The 18,895-nt window shown below is 41.2% G+C and overlaps 1 long non-coding RNA gene and 1 pseudogene across 1 annotated transcript; both read left to right on the top strand.

Annotated features, from left to right (window-relative positions):
• Positions 1 to 89: 89 nt before the first annotated feature.
• LOC136527329 (protein ZINC INDUCED FACILITATOR-LIKE 1-like) lies at positions 90 to 14,799 on the top strand (annotated as a pseudogene).
• A 249-nt stretch (positions 14,800 to 15,048) lies between these two features.
• Positions 15,049 to 18,895, top strand: LOC136527332 (uncharacterized). Its single transcript, XR_010776744.1, has 6 exons — positions 15,049 to 15,524; positions 16,893 to 16,990; positions 17,096 to 17,269; positions 17,672 to 17,752; positions 18,128 to 18,197; positions 18,617 to 18,895. It is a non-coding gene; the product is annotated as an uncharacterized lncRNA (long non-coding RNA).

Consider the following 18,895-nt stretch of genomic DNA (forward strand, 5'->3'; position numbering starts at 1 on the left):
TGTGTGTATATTACTTGTTTTTTTTTTCTTCTCCACGTGAAATCCCTTCTCCTTTGTTTTTTTTTTCTTTTTCTTTAGGCGCGTCATATATGATCGGCAGAGGCGTTGCGTCAGTCTTCTGGGGTGTGGTGGCAGATTGTATTGGGCGAAGCCTGTGATGGCATTCTCAGTGTTTTTGGTGTAAGTATTTGTTCAACCCAACTAGTATTTGTTCCCGTTACTGTATATAATTGTTCCTGATCTATTTCCAATCAAACCTATGTTTCAGCATTGTGTTCAACACTTTGTTTGGGCTGAGCGTGAAATACTGGGTGGCTTTTGCTATTGCTACAAGGTTTCTTCTTGGGGCTCGCAACGGGTTCCTTGCACCAGTAAAGGTACTTACTCTGTTATGTTCAAAGTGGCAAATCCTAAGAGGAGATGAAGGAATTATATATGTGACTGTCAGTCAGTTGCTGTGGCCTGATTTCAGCAAAAGTCTAGTCAATAATGTCATGTAATTATTATTGCTTTGTGCTACATGCCTACTCCATTGAAGTTTGTCAAGCTGAACATCAAGCTTGGGTATATCAGTTGTAAGCTCCAGCTCTACACATAAGCACATAACATTTCCTTACTGACTAGAATAGACTCTGTTTGATCCATTTAATTTAATTTAGGCCAGCTCAGGATGGCGAATGGGTGTTATAACTGGCCCAGCAATTGGGGGCTACCTAGCACAGGTATCTGACAAAGATTACTGTTTGTCAACCATTTGGATTACTTACTTTTAACCTTCTCTGTTTTCCTTATTACCAGCTTGTCAAACAGTACCCACATCTGTTTCATGAGAAATCAGTGTTTGGAAGGTAGTATTCTTTTCGACCGAAATTAATTTCTTTTAATACTAAGATAGAATGATTTTTTTTTTCATTTCATCTTCTTGTTCCAACATCATGCAGGTTCCCACATTTATTGCCATGTCTATGTATATCATTTTTAGCTACCTTGGTTTTCATAAGTTGTGTGTGGTTCTCGGTATGTACAACCTCTCTATATTAGTGCATGCTTACAAATTTATTGTTGTCATGAAGAGTTTTTTATGCGTTTATGATTTTTTTACTCATAAATATGTCTTCTTGCTGGCACACTAAAATATAAAAGTCCATGTGAATATCCTATCCTACCTTATTAAATTACACAGAACAAATTCTGTTAGATAATTTTGCACTTTATATGTCGGCTTATTTTTATACTTTGTTGTTCATCAAGGAACTAATCAGGAGACCCTACATAAGCACTAAGGCCTTGAGAGAACAGTTGAAATGGTAGAAGGTACTACAACTCAAGAAAGTACAGAGCCACCTAAGAAGAGCTTACTCAGAAACTGGCCACTGATGTCCTCCATTATAGCATACTGTGCCTTCTCCCTTCATGACACCGCATATGTTGAGGTGCCACTTGCCGACTCCAACAGCTTCTACATTGAAATGAATCGTTCTAAAAGTTAGATCATGTTGCAACTCAACATCAGATATTTTCTCTATGGATCATGAGTGACAGAAAGTATGGCGGGCTTAGCTTTGCGGCTAAAGATGTGGGCCAAGTTCTTACGGTCGCAGGTAATTCCACTCCAACCAATTACTTTCCCAAAAATTTAAAAAATCTGAGGCATCCACTTGATCAGTTTTTTGTGTTTTATGGTTATAATAAAGTCTGTTCACTGTAGTAAATGCATTTCTGGATATATCGTCATTACTTATCCTCTGCTCAACTGTAGGTGCCAGTCTTCTAGTATATCTTTGCTTACCGTTGGATCAATAAAATCCTCGATCCAATCAATTCAACCCGAGTTTCATCGGTGAGTTATCACTCGCTATTATTGTTTGACGTCTTGCAGTGTATCCATACTGATGTTTCCCTATTTTTTTCTTTTCAAAATTGTTTATAATTCTTATCAATTGACCAGTAAGCATCGCTATTATTGCTTCCAATTTTCAAAATTGTTTATAATTCTTCCAGATGGGTCAATGCTGAACAACAATTTCAAAGGCCTTTCTTCATGGAGATTTTCATCATAGGAGCCTGGCAGATTTGGAAGCAAAGGAATAACTTCATCTTTGATTGTGGTCGTCCTTCCTTTAACAATTGGAAGCATTTTTTCCTGGAAGAAGCCCAGTTGCAGTCTTTTCGCTTCTGCCACTCTAAAAGACCTATTTTCCTCTCCCTTCTTTCTAACCTAGCTTAACTTTGTTAGTCTTGTTTCTGCTTGTACAGCCTGTGCAGTTCTCTTAGTTGTAGCTTCCTGGTTTCCTTTGTACAGTGGTGTTGTTCTTTCTAATAATAAAATCCTTACAGTGGGGGTCTCCCCTGCTGCATTTAAAGTTAAAAAAAAACAATAAGCATCGCAGGCACTATTTCTACCAAATAATTGCTGTTTATCCCTTCATGACACACTTGTCAGGAATAAGACTTGATGTGCCTCTCTACTTCGCAGCAATGCTCAAAAGCGTTTTTGCAGTAAGTACTTCACTATGATTAAGCTCTGAGATTCAACACATAAAACACATTACCAACCACTAAATTGTTAAATACATACACTGCTGTGTAGAATTAGAAAATCAGGACAAAAGATGCTGGCTATGTATTTTGCTTTAATTACTATGCTGCCTTTGTGCTTCATTCAAATGTTCAGCTTTGGGATACTAATGTCAAGTATGTTGATCAGATCACTAGAGTTACCGGCACTTCGTGATGAGGACATTACTCTGTCACATACAAGCCAAGGAGAGGAGGAGGTCCAGTATGGGCGTCCAATTTATCTTTCTCATGGTGGAGGCCCAGTCTAACTGAAGTTGGAGCCCATCTTGGGTTTTAGGACCAGTCTATCATAAAACTGGTCACACAGGCGTGTCCGGGCTCCGTTTTCGACGATCCACATATGGATGGAAAGTTAATTAGATAAGGAAGCCAATGCAAGTGGTCTCACATCAAAAGCCCTTCGGAATCAACGGGAATCGTCGAAACAAGTTAGCGTTCAGAATCTGCCAGGGTGCTGCGACACCGTCTTTTGATCCGTTGGACCGTGTATCGTGTTTGTGCCCATTAGAGGCGCGTCTAATGGGTGTGACGTCCAAGACTCTATAATTAGCAGCCGTCGCTCTCCTTAGGTTTTGGGGTTTTGTTTAGTTCTTGATTTTCTCGTGAAACAGACGTTGTTTTGCTGCAACTTTGCCGCCAAGGCTGCTTACTGTGAATCAGGGCTCCGGTTCTTATCTTGTTCGCCTGTGACGATTAGTCCTTTTGAATAAAGACTTAAACTCCTTTTCGTTATCATAAGCCTCATATTTATTTGCAATTTCAGATTGCGTTTATCCCGTTCTTACTTGTGTTCTCGATTCGCTTGTAGGAAAGCCTTCTCGGCGAGGTCAATCGTGTTCGCGTGGTTGATAACCAACGGAGCAGTGGTGTAACGGTTGCGGGGGTCTGAATCAGTCTTGGTTCGAAGCCTAGATCGTGAACGTCGAGTCTCCACCAATCGACGTTATCATACCTTTCGGAAGATTAGGCCTTGTGTACATCAAGTGGTATCAGAGACCTAGTTATCCGTTAGGTATATCTCTGTGTTTTTCTCTTTAAATTGTTACTATTTTTGTTTTACCTATAATCCACAAAAAGCCAAAAAAATATACATCGCATCATATTCCCTTTCCTATAGCCTCATTGTGCCATGCATTTTCGTCGTTCTGTTTCGCGTTGTTGAGTTTGTGTCCTAGGGCAACTTCTGGTTGCTGGTTTTATATCGTTTTTTTATCCAGTTTGTGTCTTTTCCTTTGTTTTTCATCATAATCCGTGAACACCTTCAAGTCTTGATATGTTTCCTTTGTATCCATCAAACCCTAGTCCACGCCATCTAATTTGTTACACTTATCTTCACTGTTTGTATCTATTCATAGCCGCCGCAACAACTTTTGCACGCATTGTTCCCGTTTTGTCCTCTAATTCGGAGTCAGTTCTCAAAATTGATATAGTTTTCACATACGAACTCGAATTTCGACGTTCCATATATCAAAATCGATCAGAAAAAAAATTCGAATCTGCTCGTCCCTTGCTCTGTCGGGGTCAGAAAATTTTATTTTGGCAAAAAACTGGTCACAAGATTCTCTTTTCGTGGTCGCAATCTTTTTGTCAATTTTGAGCACGTCTTCTGAATTTTCCACAGGCCACGTCTTTCACTTGTTTAAGCTCATATTTTCTATGGTTACTTCTTTTGTGCTCCTTAGTGAAGAAAAAATATCAAAAAAATAAAAAAAAGTCAAAGTTTCCCAAAAAAACAACGATAGCCTAAAAATAGAGAAAAAAGAGGGACAAAAATGGAACAATATCTAAAGGAGCATATAGAGCGTCATTTGAGCTGTGTTTGCGTGTGCCGATTTCCGCCTTGTTCCTAATTATATTTCTGCTGTTCACATCACTTGATACATCTGTTACTTGGAACGTGAATAGACCAGCAACTAAGACAAGTACTCGGGATAGTTATTCAGCTTTGCTATTCAGTTCTGAATATTGCTATTCCTTGCTACTATATTGTGTCTGTCCAAGCTCCACTTTCTTCTAACCAAGTACAGGTTCGTCTTGCAACTGTTACATTCAAGCTACAACGGTATCACAGTCACCGACCGATTGCACCGCCTGTTGCTTTGGTAAGAACATTTGTAAGACCGTGGTAAGACGCTTGAGAGTTGAGTGCCTTGTTTTTTCTTGTCCACAGCCTAAGTAGTTGGTAGGGATAATACTATTTGTGTTATCTTCTCCTTTCTACTAACCATGTCAGGAAAAGCCAGAGGCAGCGACAAAGGAAACGGGGACACACCTACATATTTCAATGACTATGTTTTCAAGAATGAGCTTCGTGCCGTTCTTGATGACAAATTTAATGAGATCCTTCAACAAATCACCAACTTGGCCAAGAGAATTGAAGATGTTGAACAACGACATCCTGAACCACGTCCTGAAGATGCTGATGATGATGATCTCGAAGGCGAGGATGTTGAGGAGGAGGATGGCGACACGGAGGCTAAAGCTGAAGCCGAAGCTCGACGACGTGCTGGGGATGCACGTAACCGTAATCGGTTGAACTTTAACCGACGCGGTATGGGAGGTAATAACCAAGGTAACAATGATCATTTCTCTAAAACCAAGTTTAAGATACCTCCTTTTTCTGGTTCTGCTGATCCTAAAGCATATTTAAATTGGGAGATGGTTGTAGATAAAAAATTTAGCTCCTATCAAGTACCTGAAGAATATAGAGTTAGACTTGTTACTAGTGAGCTTACTAGTGTAAGGAAAATGGACCCTTGGCCCATTTACTTTGGATTTTGGTGTTTGATGATCAACACAACCAAATTGGACTAATAAATTTATAAGTGATTGTTTTGTAGTTCAATAGGATGCAAGACGTGACTTGGACGAAGGCAACATGATGATTCGATGATCAACATCATAAGCAAGACCTTAAAAGCACAAGAGAAGACTCAAAATATCAAGCAAAGTCCAAGCATGAAGATAGGAACCAAGCCGTACGTAAGATTGCGAAGAAATGAGCTCACAGAAGTGACCGGACGCTGGACCGGACGCTGGCGGCAGATCGACTGGACGTAGGACAGTAGAGTTCGGTCGAGTATAGAGAGGTTTCAGAGCGGTGAAAATACGACCAGACGTGTTCGGTGGTATGTGACCGGACGCTGGTAGCGTCTGATCACTTGATCGCGGCTCCAACAGTCAGGATGACCGGACACGTCCGGTCAGGACGTGATCAGTGTTCGATCAGTAGCAAAAAAGCGGGATTTCGTCCCCAATGGCTACTTTTTCAGTGGGGCTTATAAATACAACCCCCAACCAGTCAAATGAGAAGTGTGGAGCTGAAGAAACATACCAAGGGTGTTGATACATCATTTTAGTGATCTCCACTTGTATAGTGCTTAGTGTTTTATTAGGTGATTAGCGTAGGTGCTTTACGAAGTGCTTAGGTTGATTAGACCACTACTTATGTGCTTGCTCTAGGTTGAGGCCTAATGTTTAGTGAGGTTTGCATACCTCTTACCACTCGGTGTTTGAGCGCACCATTGTTGTACATTAGAGGGGCTTGTAGTCTTGCGAGATCACACCAACCACGTTTGTGGTGTGACCGCCACCGTGTTCCGGAGGAAACAAGGCCCGTGCCATTTCGGTCGGAAGCTTGATAGTGAAGACGGCGGGGAGCATCCGGGAGAGGCTTGCTGGAAGGCACGTCGGAGACCCACTTGCGCATGGGGAAGGCCCGAGGCTATCCACGGAATTACCCGACCGGGAGTTTGGCCCTTGCGAGAGATTCCTTGCGAGGGGCTCCAACGAGGACTAGGGAGAATCTTGCTCGTTTCCCGATACATCGGTAAAAATACCAGAGTCATCGACGGGAGTTTGCATATCTCTACCTTGCTCTTTAACTTCCGTATTTACATTAATTACATTACTCCTTTTACGGTAGAGATAACAACATATTAGCAAAACCGTAGTTGCACATTTAGATAGTTTGTCTTTTATATAGGTTTTGCTAAGGTTAGAAAAAGAGGCCATAGTTTAGAGTTAGAATTTTAAGTTGACTAATTCACCCCCCCCCTCTTAGGCGTCACGATCCCCTTCAATTGGTATCAGAGCGGGTTGGCTCAAATTAGACCTTTGGCTTAACTGCCGTTGAGCCGACGCTATTTAGAGTGGTTGGGATAAATACCTTTAGGCCTTCACACTTTGACGGCACTAACTTCCTCTATTATAAAGCTAGAATGGCTTGCTATCTTGAGGCGGTTGATTTGGGAGTTTGGAGAGTCGCTCGTGATGGGATGAAACCCATTAAGAATTCCAAAAAACCCACAAAGAGTGATAAAAAAGAAATGCATTTCAATGCTAGAGCTAAGAATTGTTTATTTGAATCATTTAGCATGGATGTGTTTAACCAAGTATTCACTTTAAATACGGCACATGAAATTTGGTTAAAACTTCAAGAGCTCCATGACGGCACATCTAATGTCCATGAGCAAAAACATTATCTAGCTAAATAAAATTATGATTCCTTTACAATGAATGATAATGAGCTTGTTCGTGATATGTATTCTCGTTTGAATCTAATTATCAATGAGCTCCATTCAATAGGATAAACAAAGCTAGATGATGCGGACATCGTGAGGAAGATCATCTCCGTGTTACCACAAAAGAAATATGCAAGCATCATCACCATCCTTCATAATATGGAGGACTTGAGCACCATGACCCCGGGAATAGTCATTGGCAAAATAGTGGCATTTGAAATGTCATGCAAGATGGGTCAAGAAGAAGCCTCTTCATCAAGCAAAGGCAAAGCTCTCGCATGTAGCGAAGATAAAGGGCAAGCAAGTTGAGACAAGCTCAAGCTCAAGCTCCTCAAGTGAAGATGAAGAAGAAGATGAGGATGATAATGATGATGATGAAGATTCAAGTGATGATGATCAATCTTCCTCCTCCACCTCCAACCTTGATGAAGAATCAATCAAACTTATCAACAAGGTGGAGAAGATGATCCAAAGGCTCAATGTCAAGGGTGTGCCCATCCAAATTCAAGATCTCATTTTCACCAATCAAAGAAATAAGCAAAGAAAGAGAGAATGCTATGGATGCGGCGAGTTGGGGCACTTTGTGGAAGTTTGTCCAAATAAGCCCACACCCAAGACAAAGAAGAAGGCATGCAAGAACCAAGCCCTCACATCAATAAAGTCATGGGATGATTCTTTAAGTGAAGAAGAACACCATCACAAGAGGCGAGGCCGCAAGCACTCATCATCAAGCTCTTCTCGTATGTGCCTTATGAAATGAGGTAACGAAAGCTCATCCTCTAGTGAGAGTGATAGTGATGATGAAATGCCTTCTTATGATGAAATTGTGCAACAAAATCTTAATTATGCTAAAGTTTGCACTAGTCAACAAAAGAAGCTCGAAAAATTAAAAGGGAAGCTAGATAGTTCACAAGAAGCATACAAAACTTTGCTTGAACAATATGAGAACTTTGCTAATCTCAATGTTGAACTATCTACTAAAATTAAGCAACTTAAGGCTAGTGCAACAACAAATGCATGCACAATCAATGATGAGCAACTTATAAAGAAAAATAAAAGATTAAAAGAAAAGTTAGCTAGCTCACAAGATGCTTATAAAAGTTTGCTTGCTAAAGTGAAAACCATGTGCAAACATTGTGATGAGCTAACTAATAAAGTTGCTAAGCTTGAAGCCGTCAGTAGAACACCCATCAAGGCATCTAAAAAGAAAAGCTCTATCTTTAACATGTCTAAAAAGGATGTCTTTACTTCTTGTAATGATTTATGTTTAGACTCATCTTTGTGCAACCAAGTTTGTGTTGAGAAAGTTGTTGTAGATACATGCACACAAGAGGTTGCAAAGGAGAATGAGCAACTCAAGCAAGAAGTAGCTCGCCTCACCAAGGACTTGACTCAAGTGAAAGGCAAGGCGAAACAAGTCCAACTTCATCAAGATAACACCATCAAGGGAGTGAAGAAGCTTGATAAAGGACAAATCGTGGTTTGCTACGTGTGCCACAAGGAAGGTCACAAGTCCTATGAGTGCAAGGTGAAGAATGGGGGAGGAGCAAATAAGAAAGAGAAGAAGCAAACAAGCAAGCTCTCCAACACCTACACCAATAAGGTGGACAAGAAGGCCTCCACACCTTATCTTTTGAAGAAGAAGAAAAATGACAAGGTGGTGGCCATCAAGGTGAACAAGCAAGCCAACAATGGGGTCAAACGCTTTTGGGTGCCAAAGGAAATTATTTCCAACATGAAGAGCACCAAGAAGGTTTAGATCCTGAAAGGGAAGTGAGAAGTCCAATGGACTTTGGGGAATTTAGAGACTTGGCAAAGTATGGGTGCATTTCATGGGGTGCATCATGATGGACAAAATTATTGCCAAGTGGGTTAGTCAATACTATGGACTCAAAATCTCCTTCCCATGTTAGGTAACTAGATGTTATTACTTTCAATTGGTACTTTCTTCAAGTGGTATTTCTTACAAATTGGCATCTTATAGCATCTAGTCACTTTTTATGCCTATGTTTGCATTTGCATGCTTATATCTTTTGTCATGCATACATTAGGCATATCTTATGGTAGATTTGCTCGGTTTCATTCTTAACCTTTGGAGCAAACCTACATGGTTTAAAATTGTTTACGAGCACGGCACATAGCTTGTCTTTTGATTGTTCATCTAATATGTGCCAAAGTCCAAATTATAGATAATTTCTCCTGAATATCATCTTCGAAAATGATTCTTACCTTCATGAGATGTCATCTTTCAAGTGGTATTATTAATTCTAAAATCAATGTGCATGACTTCTACAAGTATTCCACACTTGTGTGCACAAATTTAGGGAGAGGATACTCTACAAATTTAGGAAGACTAACACCTTTTTAAGCTTATCATGTGTGTAGTAGTCTCATTGCAAGGAAAATGGAGTCTCCAGGAGTTAAGCACCATATTTCAACTATCCACCACCTATTGCAAGTGGTAGAAATCAAATTGGTTTCCACATGTGGTATTTCTAAATCGATATCATCATGTTGATTTTATTTTGATATTTATATGCTTTCTCCATGCATTATATAGATTAAATTCCCTTGAGCAAAATTTTCCCAATTATGCATATGCTTTGCCTTCTACCATATGTATGCATATATTTAGGAGGAGCTTAATCTATATAATGTGAGAGTCAAATTTTGTGACATATTCCACTCTACACACAAAGTTTGACTCTTCCTTGTGCTACTAATGTCTTCATTTTCGGCGTTTGATTCCAAAGGGGGAGAATTTAGAGGACCAAAAGCAAGCATTAATAATTTACAAGTGGTAATAGTCTGAGAAAGGGAGGATAGTGGATTATGGATTGCCTATGTAATGGAGAGAATTTGTAGGAAGCAAGACTTAAATCCATAATGCCACATGGGGACATTTGCAAGGGCAAGATAAGTTTTTATGTGGTATCCTTTAGTTTTACAAGTAGTATCTTTTAGCATCATATAATCTTGCCCCTTGCATTGCATCTTAGCAAGTAGGTAGTTTTCAAATTTTAAAATTTTTATTATTTGCTTGCTTTGGTCGTGTTGTCATCAATCACTAAAAAGGGGGAGATTGTAAGGAAAATGGACACTTGGCCCATTTACTTTGGATTTTGGTGTTTGATGATCAACACAACCAAATTGGACTAATGAATTTGCAAGTGATTGTTTTGTAGTTCAATAGGATGCAAGACGTGACTTGGACGAAGGCAACGTGATGATCCGATGATCAACACCATAAGCAAGACCTTAGAAGCACAAGAGAAGACTCAAGATATCAAGCAAAGTCCAAGCATGAAGATAGTAACCAAGCCGTACGCAAGATCGCGAAGAAACGAGCTCATAGAAGTGACCGGATGCTGGACCGGACGTTGGTAGCTCAGTGACCGGACGCCCAATCAAGAGGCCCAGCAGCAGCAGTGACCGGACGCTGGACCGGACGCTGGCGGCAGATCAACCGGACGTAGGATAGTAGAGTTCGATTGAGTACAGAGAGATTCCAGAGCAGTGAAAATACGACCGGACGCGTCCGGTGGCATGTGACCGGACGCTGGCAGCATCCGATCACTTGATCGCGGCTCCAACGGTCGAGATGATCGGACGCGTCCTGTCAGGACGTGATCAGCGTCCGGTCAGGACGTGAAAAGCGGGATTTCATCCCCAATGGCTACTTTCTCAGTGGGGCTTATAAATACAACCCCCAACCAGCCAAATGAGAAGTGTGGAGCTGAGGAAACATACCAAGGGTGTTGATACACCATTTAGTGATCTTCACTTGTATAGTGCTTAGTGTTTTATTAGGTGATTAGCGTAGGTGCTTTTGTGAAGTGCTTAGGTTGATTAGACCACCACTTATGCGCTTGCTCTAGGTTTAGGCCTAGTGTTTAGTGAGGTTTGCATACCTCTTTATCACTCGGTGCTTGCGCGCATCATTGTTGTACATCAGAGGGCTTGTAGTCTTGCGAGATCACACCAACCGCGTTTATGGTGTGGCCGCCACTATGTTCCGGAGGGAACAAGGCCCGCAGCGTTTTGGCCAGAAGCTTGATAGTGAAGACGGCGGGGAGCATCCGGGAGAGGCTTGCTGGAAGGCACGTCGGAGACCCACTTGCGCGTGGGGAAGGCCCGAGGCTATCCACGGAGTTACCCGACTGGGAGCTTGGCCCTTGCGAGGGATTCCTTGCGAGGGGCTCCAACGAGGACTAGGGAGAAGCTTGCTCGCTTCCCGATACCTCGGTAAAAATACCGGAGTCATCGACAGGAGTTTGTATATCTCTACCTTGCTCTTTAGCTTCCGTATTTACATTAATTGCATTATTCCTTTTGCAGCAGAGATAGCAACACATTAGTAAAACCATAGTTGCACATTTATACAGTTTGTCTTTTGCATAGGTTTTGCTAAGGTTAGAAAAGGAGACCATAGTTTAGAGTTAGAATTTTAAGTTGCCTAATTCACCCTCCTCCCTCTTAGGCGTCACGATCCCCTTCAACTAGTTTTGCTCTTTTTTGGTGGAATGATATTTGCAATAATGTTAATGCTAATGCTCAAATACCTCAAACTTGGACTGTACTTAAACGACGAATGAAATTGAGATTTGTTCCTCCATACTATCAGCGTGATCTGCGATTAAAACTGCAACGTTTAAATCAAGGTAGTAAGAGTGTTGAGGAATATTATCAGGAGCTTTTAATTGGTCTAGCACGTAGTAACATACAAGAGGATGAAATAGATAAGTGTTCTAGATTTTTTGGAGGTTTACGTCATGAAATACAGAATGTTCTTAACTATAAAGAATGGACTAGATTTTCTCAATTATATCATTATGCTCTGAAAGCTGAAAGGGAAGTACAGGGACGGCAACCTATGCGTTCCATGACTCCATCCACTCCTTCACGTCCAAACGAGGTGAGTAAATTTTCTAATGTGCAGACACCACCAACGCCTGCAAAGAAGAGTTCTCCTATCACACCTTCTTCTAGTGGATCTGCTACACCTTCCTCTAGCAGCTCTTCTAAAGTTGTTTGCCACCGCTGCAAGGACATAGGACATGTAGCTAAAGAATGCCCTAGCAAATGCGCATATATTGCTACTGATGATGGTGGGTATGTTAGTGCTAGTGAAGAAGAAAATGATTTGCACTTGCAACTGATCTTTATACAGATAAATTTGTGGATAGTGCTAAAGATCCTGATGAGGTAATTGATAGTGTGGCATACACTGCAAACTACAAATCAATACTTATTCAGCATGTTTTGAGTACACAAGTTGAGCCAGTAGATAAGCTACAACGCCATAATTTGTTTCAAATGTTTCTTATTGTCAATAATTTCCGTGTTTGTGCTATAATTGATGGAGGGAGCAGCAATAACTCGGTAAGTTCTGAGCTTGTCAAGACCCTTGGTTTATCTACACGTGCTCTTCCACATTCATACCATATTTAGTGGTTCAACAATAGTGGTAAGGCAAAGGTAACACAATCTGCTCGTGTGCATTTTTCTATCGGATCATACCATGATTGTGCTGATTTTGATGTTGTGCCTATGCAAGCTTGTTCACTTTTGTTAGGCCGCCCTTGACAATATGATAATAATGTTGTATATCATGGTAGGAAAAATAGATATACTTTTATGTTTAAAGAAAAGACCATTGCTTTACTTCCTTTAACTCCTGCTGAAATTGTGCAATATGAAAAGAAACTTGTTGAAAAGAAAAAGATAGGCCATGATAAAGACTCTAGCAAACTAGCAAATGAACCATCAAGTAACAAGAAAGAAATTTTATTTGCTCTTAAATCTGCTCTTGCTGATCATGATGAGTCATGTTATGGTTTAACTTGTACATCGCCTATATGTCCACTTGGTCCTGCTTCTAGTGCTTTGCCTCTTGTTGGTACTAACCTTTTGTGGAGGAGAATGAATTCCCACCAGGGAGGCCACCATGGTAGCCGCCTTTGCGAAGGATTGGGCACCAAGATGAACGTCTTCTTCCGGAGCCATCGTTGCTGTCATCCAATGGAGGAGACGATCTACTTCAGTCGAGGACGACTTCAATTCAAGAAAGGGAGGATGATGAGGACATCACTCCGTCACATACAAGCCAAAAAGAGGAGGAGGTCCAGCATGGGCGTCCAATTCATCTTTCTCATGGTGGAGGTAGTCCAACTGAAGTTGGAGCCATCTCGAGTTCCAGGACCAGTCTGTCATAAAACTGGTCACACGGGCGCGTTCGGGCTCTGTTTTCGACGATCCATATATGGATGGAAATCTAATTAGATAAGGAAGTCAATGCAAGTGGTCTCACGTCAAAATCCCTTTAGAATCAATGGGAATCGTCGAAACAAGTTAGCGTCCAGAATCTGCCAGGATGCTGCGATACCGTCTTTTGGTCCGTTGGACTGTGTATCGTGTTTGGACCCATTAGGGGCGCGTCCAGGGGGTGACGCCCAAGACTCTATAATTAGCAGCCGTCGTTCTCCTTAGGGTTTGGAGTTTTGTTTAGTTCTTGATTTCCTCGTGAAAAAGACGTCGTTTTGCTGCAACTTTGCCGCCAAGGCTGCTTGCTGTGAACCAGGGCCCCGGTTCTTGATCTTGTTCGCCTGTGACGATTAGTCCTTTCGAATAAAGATTTGAACTCCTTCTCGTTATCATAAGCCTCATATTTATTTGCAATTTCAGATTGTGTTCATCCCATTCTTGCTTGTGTTCTCGATTCGCTTGCAGGAAAGCCTTCTCGGCGAGGTCAATCGCGTTCGCGTGGTTGATAACCAACGGAGCAATGGTGTAACGGTTGCGGGGGTCCGAATCAGTCTTGGTTCGAAGCCTAGATCATGAACGTCGAGTTTCCACCGATCGACGCTATCATACCTTTCGGAAGATCAGACCTTATCTACGTCACTTCGCTCCTGCAAAACAATGCTGTGGTACATGCCCAACTTATGCCAGTTCTATCAATTATCATCCGACTCCCTGCCAAGAAGTGATCAATTGTTATCGGTATTGATGTCAATATGTCAGATAAACCTAACATCTGAACTGGATGTTATCTGCAGCCACAAGAACAAAGGGGCGCTGCAAACGGAATAGCTACAACGGCAATGTCTCTGTCCAAGGCTTTTGCTCCAGCTGGAGCAGGCATCTTGTATGTACAAGCTAGCAGTGCTGCCTGACCGTCCTGTTATTCATACGATGTTCATCACGGCCTTGAAAACGTTTCAAGTTTAGTTCAGCCTGATCATTCGTAGCTTATTATTAGTAGTTGCTTGTTGTGTGATAAGCATGAAAGCATAAGCCAGGCAGGACTAGCTTAGAGAATGTGTATGTACATGTTTTTTCAACAAGAGGCTCACTGCTGGAACGCCTCTTGGTTGTGTAGGTTCTCATGGGCACAGAAGCGCCAGCATGCCGCGTTCTTTCCAGGTAAATTTGTATATATATGCAGTTTTGCACTACTAAATACCTTCCCAAATGTTTCAATATGATCTTATAAGTAGTTACTGCAATAAAACCATATAGAGGATGCAGATTTGAATGAAATGTTAGAAAGGGATTTCGATTAATGCACACATTTTTCATATATATGCATGCAGGCCACCGGATGGTGTTTCTGCTCCTGAATCTGACAGAGGTCATGGGGCTCGTGCTCACCTTCAAGCCTTTCCTTGCGGTTCCCCAGCAGTACAAACAATGAAAGCATGATGCATGCATATAGAGGTATAGCGCTAGTGTGTCGGCGAGACGAGGGTGATGAACATGAAGTAGAAGTATGCCGTAGCATGCGTGCATTGCATGTTGTCAGTGCATCAAGACTGAAAAAACAGAGCCAGGCGTGCAACGAAACTGTGTGGAGTCTAACGTTTTCATGCCGTTTGTTGACTGTAGCCGACAAAAAAAAAGTTATTTGACTCGTTCGGTAAATGGATTACTGCTTTGATTTCACTCTGTCGTTGGCTGTTAGAGCATCTCAAGTATGTCTCTATTTGAGCCCTCAAAAACCAAATATAAAGGTCAGAGAAAAAAAAATCAAACTCCAACAGGTCTCCGGCAAGACCCTTCGCCAGTGCAGCTCCTTCGGCATGCTCTCTCCTCCTAGCAGCTTCTCCCCTGCCAGCGTGCCCCTGGCTCGTCTGGCCGCCCTCTTCGGCAGCTCCCTTCCCGGTGGCGTTTCCCTCACCCAATCTGGCTGCCCTCTTCGGTGGCTCCCTTCCTCGGTGACGGCTTCCTCACGCGGCGACGCCTCCCTCCTCCACGGCTCGCCTAGATCTAGCTGTCCTTCACGATAGCTACCTTCCCCAGCGTGGCGCCCTCGCCCGGATTTGGGATTTGGTGATCTGGCCCTCCTCCTTGGCGGCTCCCTTCCTCAGCGGGGCGCCCTCTCGCCCGGATTTAGGATAGGAGATCTGCATTTCTGCTCTTGTAGGTTTTTTTTTCTGCTTTTGTAGTTGCTGCTGTTTTTTTTTTGTGTGGACTTTTTTTTGTGCTTTTTTTTTGCTTCAATTTTATTGTTGCTGCTGAAGGTGTTTTTGGGTGTTTGGGTTTTCTTTGTGTGTTTGGGTGCATGTGTGTCTTTGAAGGTGGTTTTTTTTTAGCTGTAGTTCGTTTTTGTCCTTTGCCTTCTGAGTATGTCTATGTTCTGTGTGTGTGTGGATGCATGTGTGTCTTTCCGTGTGCCTCTCTCTCCCTCTGTTTGTGTGCGCGTGTGTTTTTGCTTTGTTTTTTTTACTTTTTTATTTTTATTTTTCTTTTGGCATTAGTTGTATTTTCGGAGTTGAGTTATGTCTATCTCTCTTGTATGTCTCTCTGTCTTTCTCTGACAGCTGTTGATGCCTGCTGCTACTGAATAAGCTTTTTGGCCTTGTTATTTGTCTTTTTGCCTTTTGAAGGCCTCAAAGCCTGCTAGGCCTTGCTTAGTTGGCGATTTTTTTTAGAAAATGGTACCGTAGCACTTTCGTTGTTATTTGATAATTAGTGTCTAATCATAGTCTAATTAGGCTTAAAAGATTCGTCTTGCGAATTTCGTCTAAACTGTGTAATTAGTTTTATTTTTTATTTATATTTAATGCTTCATGCATGCCTTCAAAGATTCGATGTGACGGGAAATCTTGAAAAATTTTGCAAAATTTTGGAAACTAAACACTACCTAATTTGATGTGCTACTGTTGTTGTTGCAGTTGATTCTTTTTGCTGCTCAATGCTGATTAAGCTTCTTTTTTTGGCCTTTTGAGTGTCCCAAACCAAATTTGTTTTTTTTATCTCCACTTATGTTTAGAGTTGACTTTGTTCAGATTTGTATTGATGTCTTTTTTTTTTTTTTTTTTTGCTGCTGGTGTGTGTTTGTTACTCTCTCTCTCTCTCTTTGTGTGTGTGTGTGTTTGTTTTTTTTTCTGTGCATGTGGGCGTCTACTGCTACTTTGAGGGCCCCAAAGCCTGCTGATTGAGTTGGTATTGCTGTTTTTGCAGTTGCTTGCTCCTGCTGCTGATTAAGTTGTAGGTGTTTTTTTTCCTTTTTAGGGACCCAAACTGATGTTTCTTATTTATATTTGTGATGTTTACAATTGATTTGTTCAGTTTTAGATGTGGCGATTATTTGATTTGTGAGGGAGCATTAGAAGGTGTAGTTGAGTTTAGTTTTTTTAGCTATTATTGTCAGATTTTTCTGTCTTTTCTCTCTCTGTGGGTTTTTTGTTATGTATTTTGTGTACTGATGTTGATGTTGTTCATACCGGTAGTGGTCCTGATTTTGACTTGTTGCCTGTCACCTGACCTATAATCTGAAACATGCAGCTGATGCCGTCATCCTTGGATTCCAGCACTACATTGTGACGCTGAGCACGTCTGTCATCATACCAAGTGCTCTTGTTCCCCAGATGGGAGGTGGAAACGTGAGTAAACCAATCTGTTCTGAATCCAAGATTTTGGGAGCCAACTAGTTTGTGAATTGTAATGTCAAAAGGGCTCAAACTTTCTGTTTCTGTCTGACTGTTTAGGAAGATACGGCCCGGGTGATTCAGATGTTGCTGTTCATTGCCGGGCATCAAGAACCTGTGCCAGTCATTCTTTTGGGACTCATCCCCCTGCAGTGATGGGTGGATCCTACAGCATCGTCGCGCCCACCATTTCCATCATCATTGCTGGCCGTTACAACAATGAAGCAGAACTTCGTGAGTACTTCTAGTTCCTCAGTAACTTATCTTCATTTGTCAAGGCCTCTGTTTGAGTTCTTTGTACAGTTCAAAAGGCGTTGTTCAGTTTATTTATTTTGAAGTAAATAGTAAAGTTGTTTTCTTTATGGTTGCCATTACTGATTGTGTGATTGGGGGATAAAGCTATTATTTTTTGTTTCCATTACTGATTGGGGGACGCTGCCATTACTGATTGCTGGTTTAACTTTGTTATCTTATGGTTGTTATTAATCTTTATGTGCGTAGTTAGCTTTGTTACCTTATGATTGCCAAGTACTTGAGGAAAAGGTTGATTTTACTATAGGTGCCGTCGTCTTCGTGTCCGGCCATCCACGGCTTTGGTTTCTGTTTTTGACCTGTCACATGTGTTCCTGCGTGCAGAGTGCTGCTTGCTCCAGATGAAGTCGCCCACCTGGGATTTGGGACTTGAGCAGAAAGGAAAATTTCAGACTCTAGTTATTGGTATATCAATATTTTATGAGTATTGGAATTGATTGAATGTTATTTGGTTCGTCTTGCCTTTGACATTACTTCACTGCTGTAGTAATCGGTTAGAGTAGCACTTTCACAAAGTGAGAGCAGATTTTGTCCAGTTAGCTAGATAAGTTACTCTGATGGCAGCACTATTATCTTAGAGGATACATAACGGAGTATTAAAGAATTGCTTCAGTCCTGTCAAGTCACAATCGAACAATATATATATTTCTAAGTAGAACTGTAACTTACATGTGCTCTATAGATTAACAAGATTTTTACTGGAACCAAGTTTTAATTTTTCCTTATGTCCTCTAGAGTATATATTGAGAATCACATGATGTGTTATGTCGATGCATGCAGGTGTGTTCCTGCTGCTCCTATTCCGCCTGTTCAACATCATGTACTGATCAAGTCGGTTTCAGTTTGTCAGGTGAGCAGAGACAACAGTGATTTGCACTGCTATCTCATTTGTTAAGTGCCCCTTTCATGCTACATTAATTGGCTTTGTTTAATATTTGCCATCCTACTTAGTTGCTTGAGCTATATCGTAGCTTGTATGCTACTTAGAGATTTTTATTTGATCAAGTGTTACTCCCCTCATTTCAGACTGCAACCCTTTTATTTGATCACCTCTAAACTTGTCACATGTAGTTCTGTAGTTGTTTCTCAAGTTGTATGGACATAATGTTTAGTAGTTCTTCCTACTTGGAAGAAACCATAATGCTCAGTATGACAAAGGCTTGCCCATATATACATGTAGATCTGTCCATTTCATATGACAAGTCATACAGTTGTATTTATGTGATCGTTCTCGTGCCTTGGTTTGTTAATTCTCAGCAAATGTTACAGGTTGAAGGCCTTGGGAATTACCTAGAATGACTTTGCAGCTGCCATCATGAATTGGAAATTACATGTAGGTTTATGTTCTGTTAGTGGATCTTGGGTTTGGAAAACCCGTTATGGGTTGTTTTTCTGTTTATATTGAATTTGACAGATTTATTTGTCTAGTATCTGTCAGTTTTTTTTCTGCTGAGCTATCTATTTTTTATTGGGCCAAAATCTGACAGATTTGAGGTTGAAAAACTATCAACAGTTGTCTAGACAGACCAAAAAAAAAGCAATGTCTTA

The sequence above is a fragment of the Miscanthus floridulus genome, chromosome 19, assembly GCF_019320115.1.
Source record: "Miscanthus floridulus cultivar M001 chromosome 19, ASM1932011v1, whole genome shotgun sequence".
Lineage (NCBI taxonomy): Eukaryota > Viridiplantae > Streptophyta > Magnoliopsida > Poales > Poaceae > Miscanthus > Miscanthus floridulus.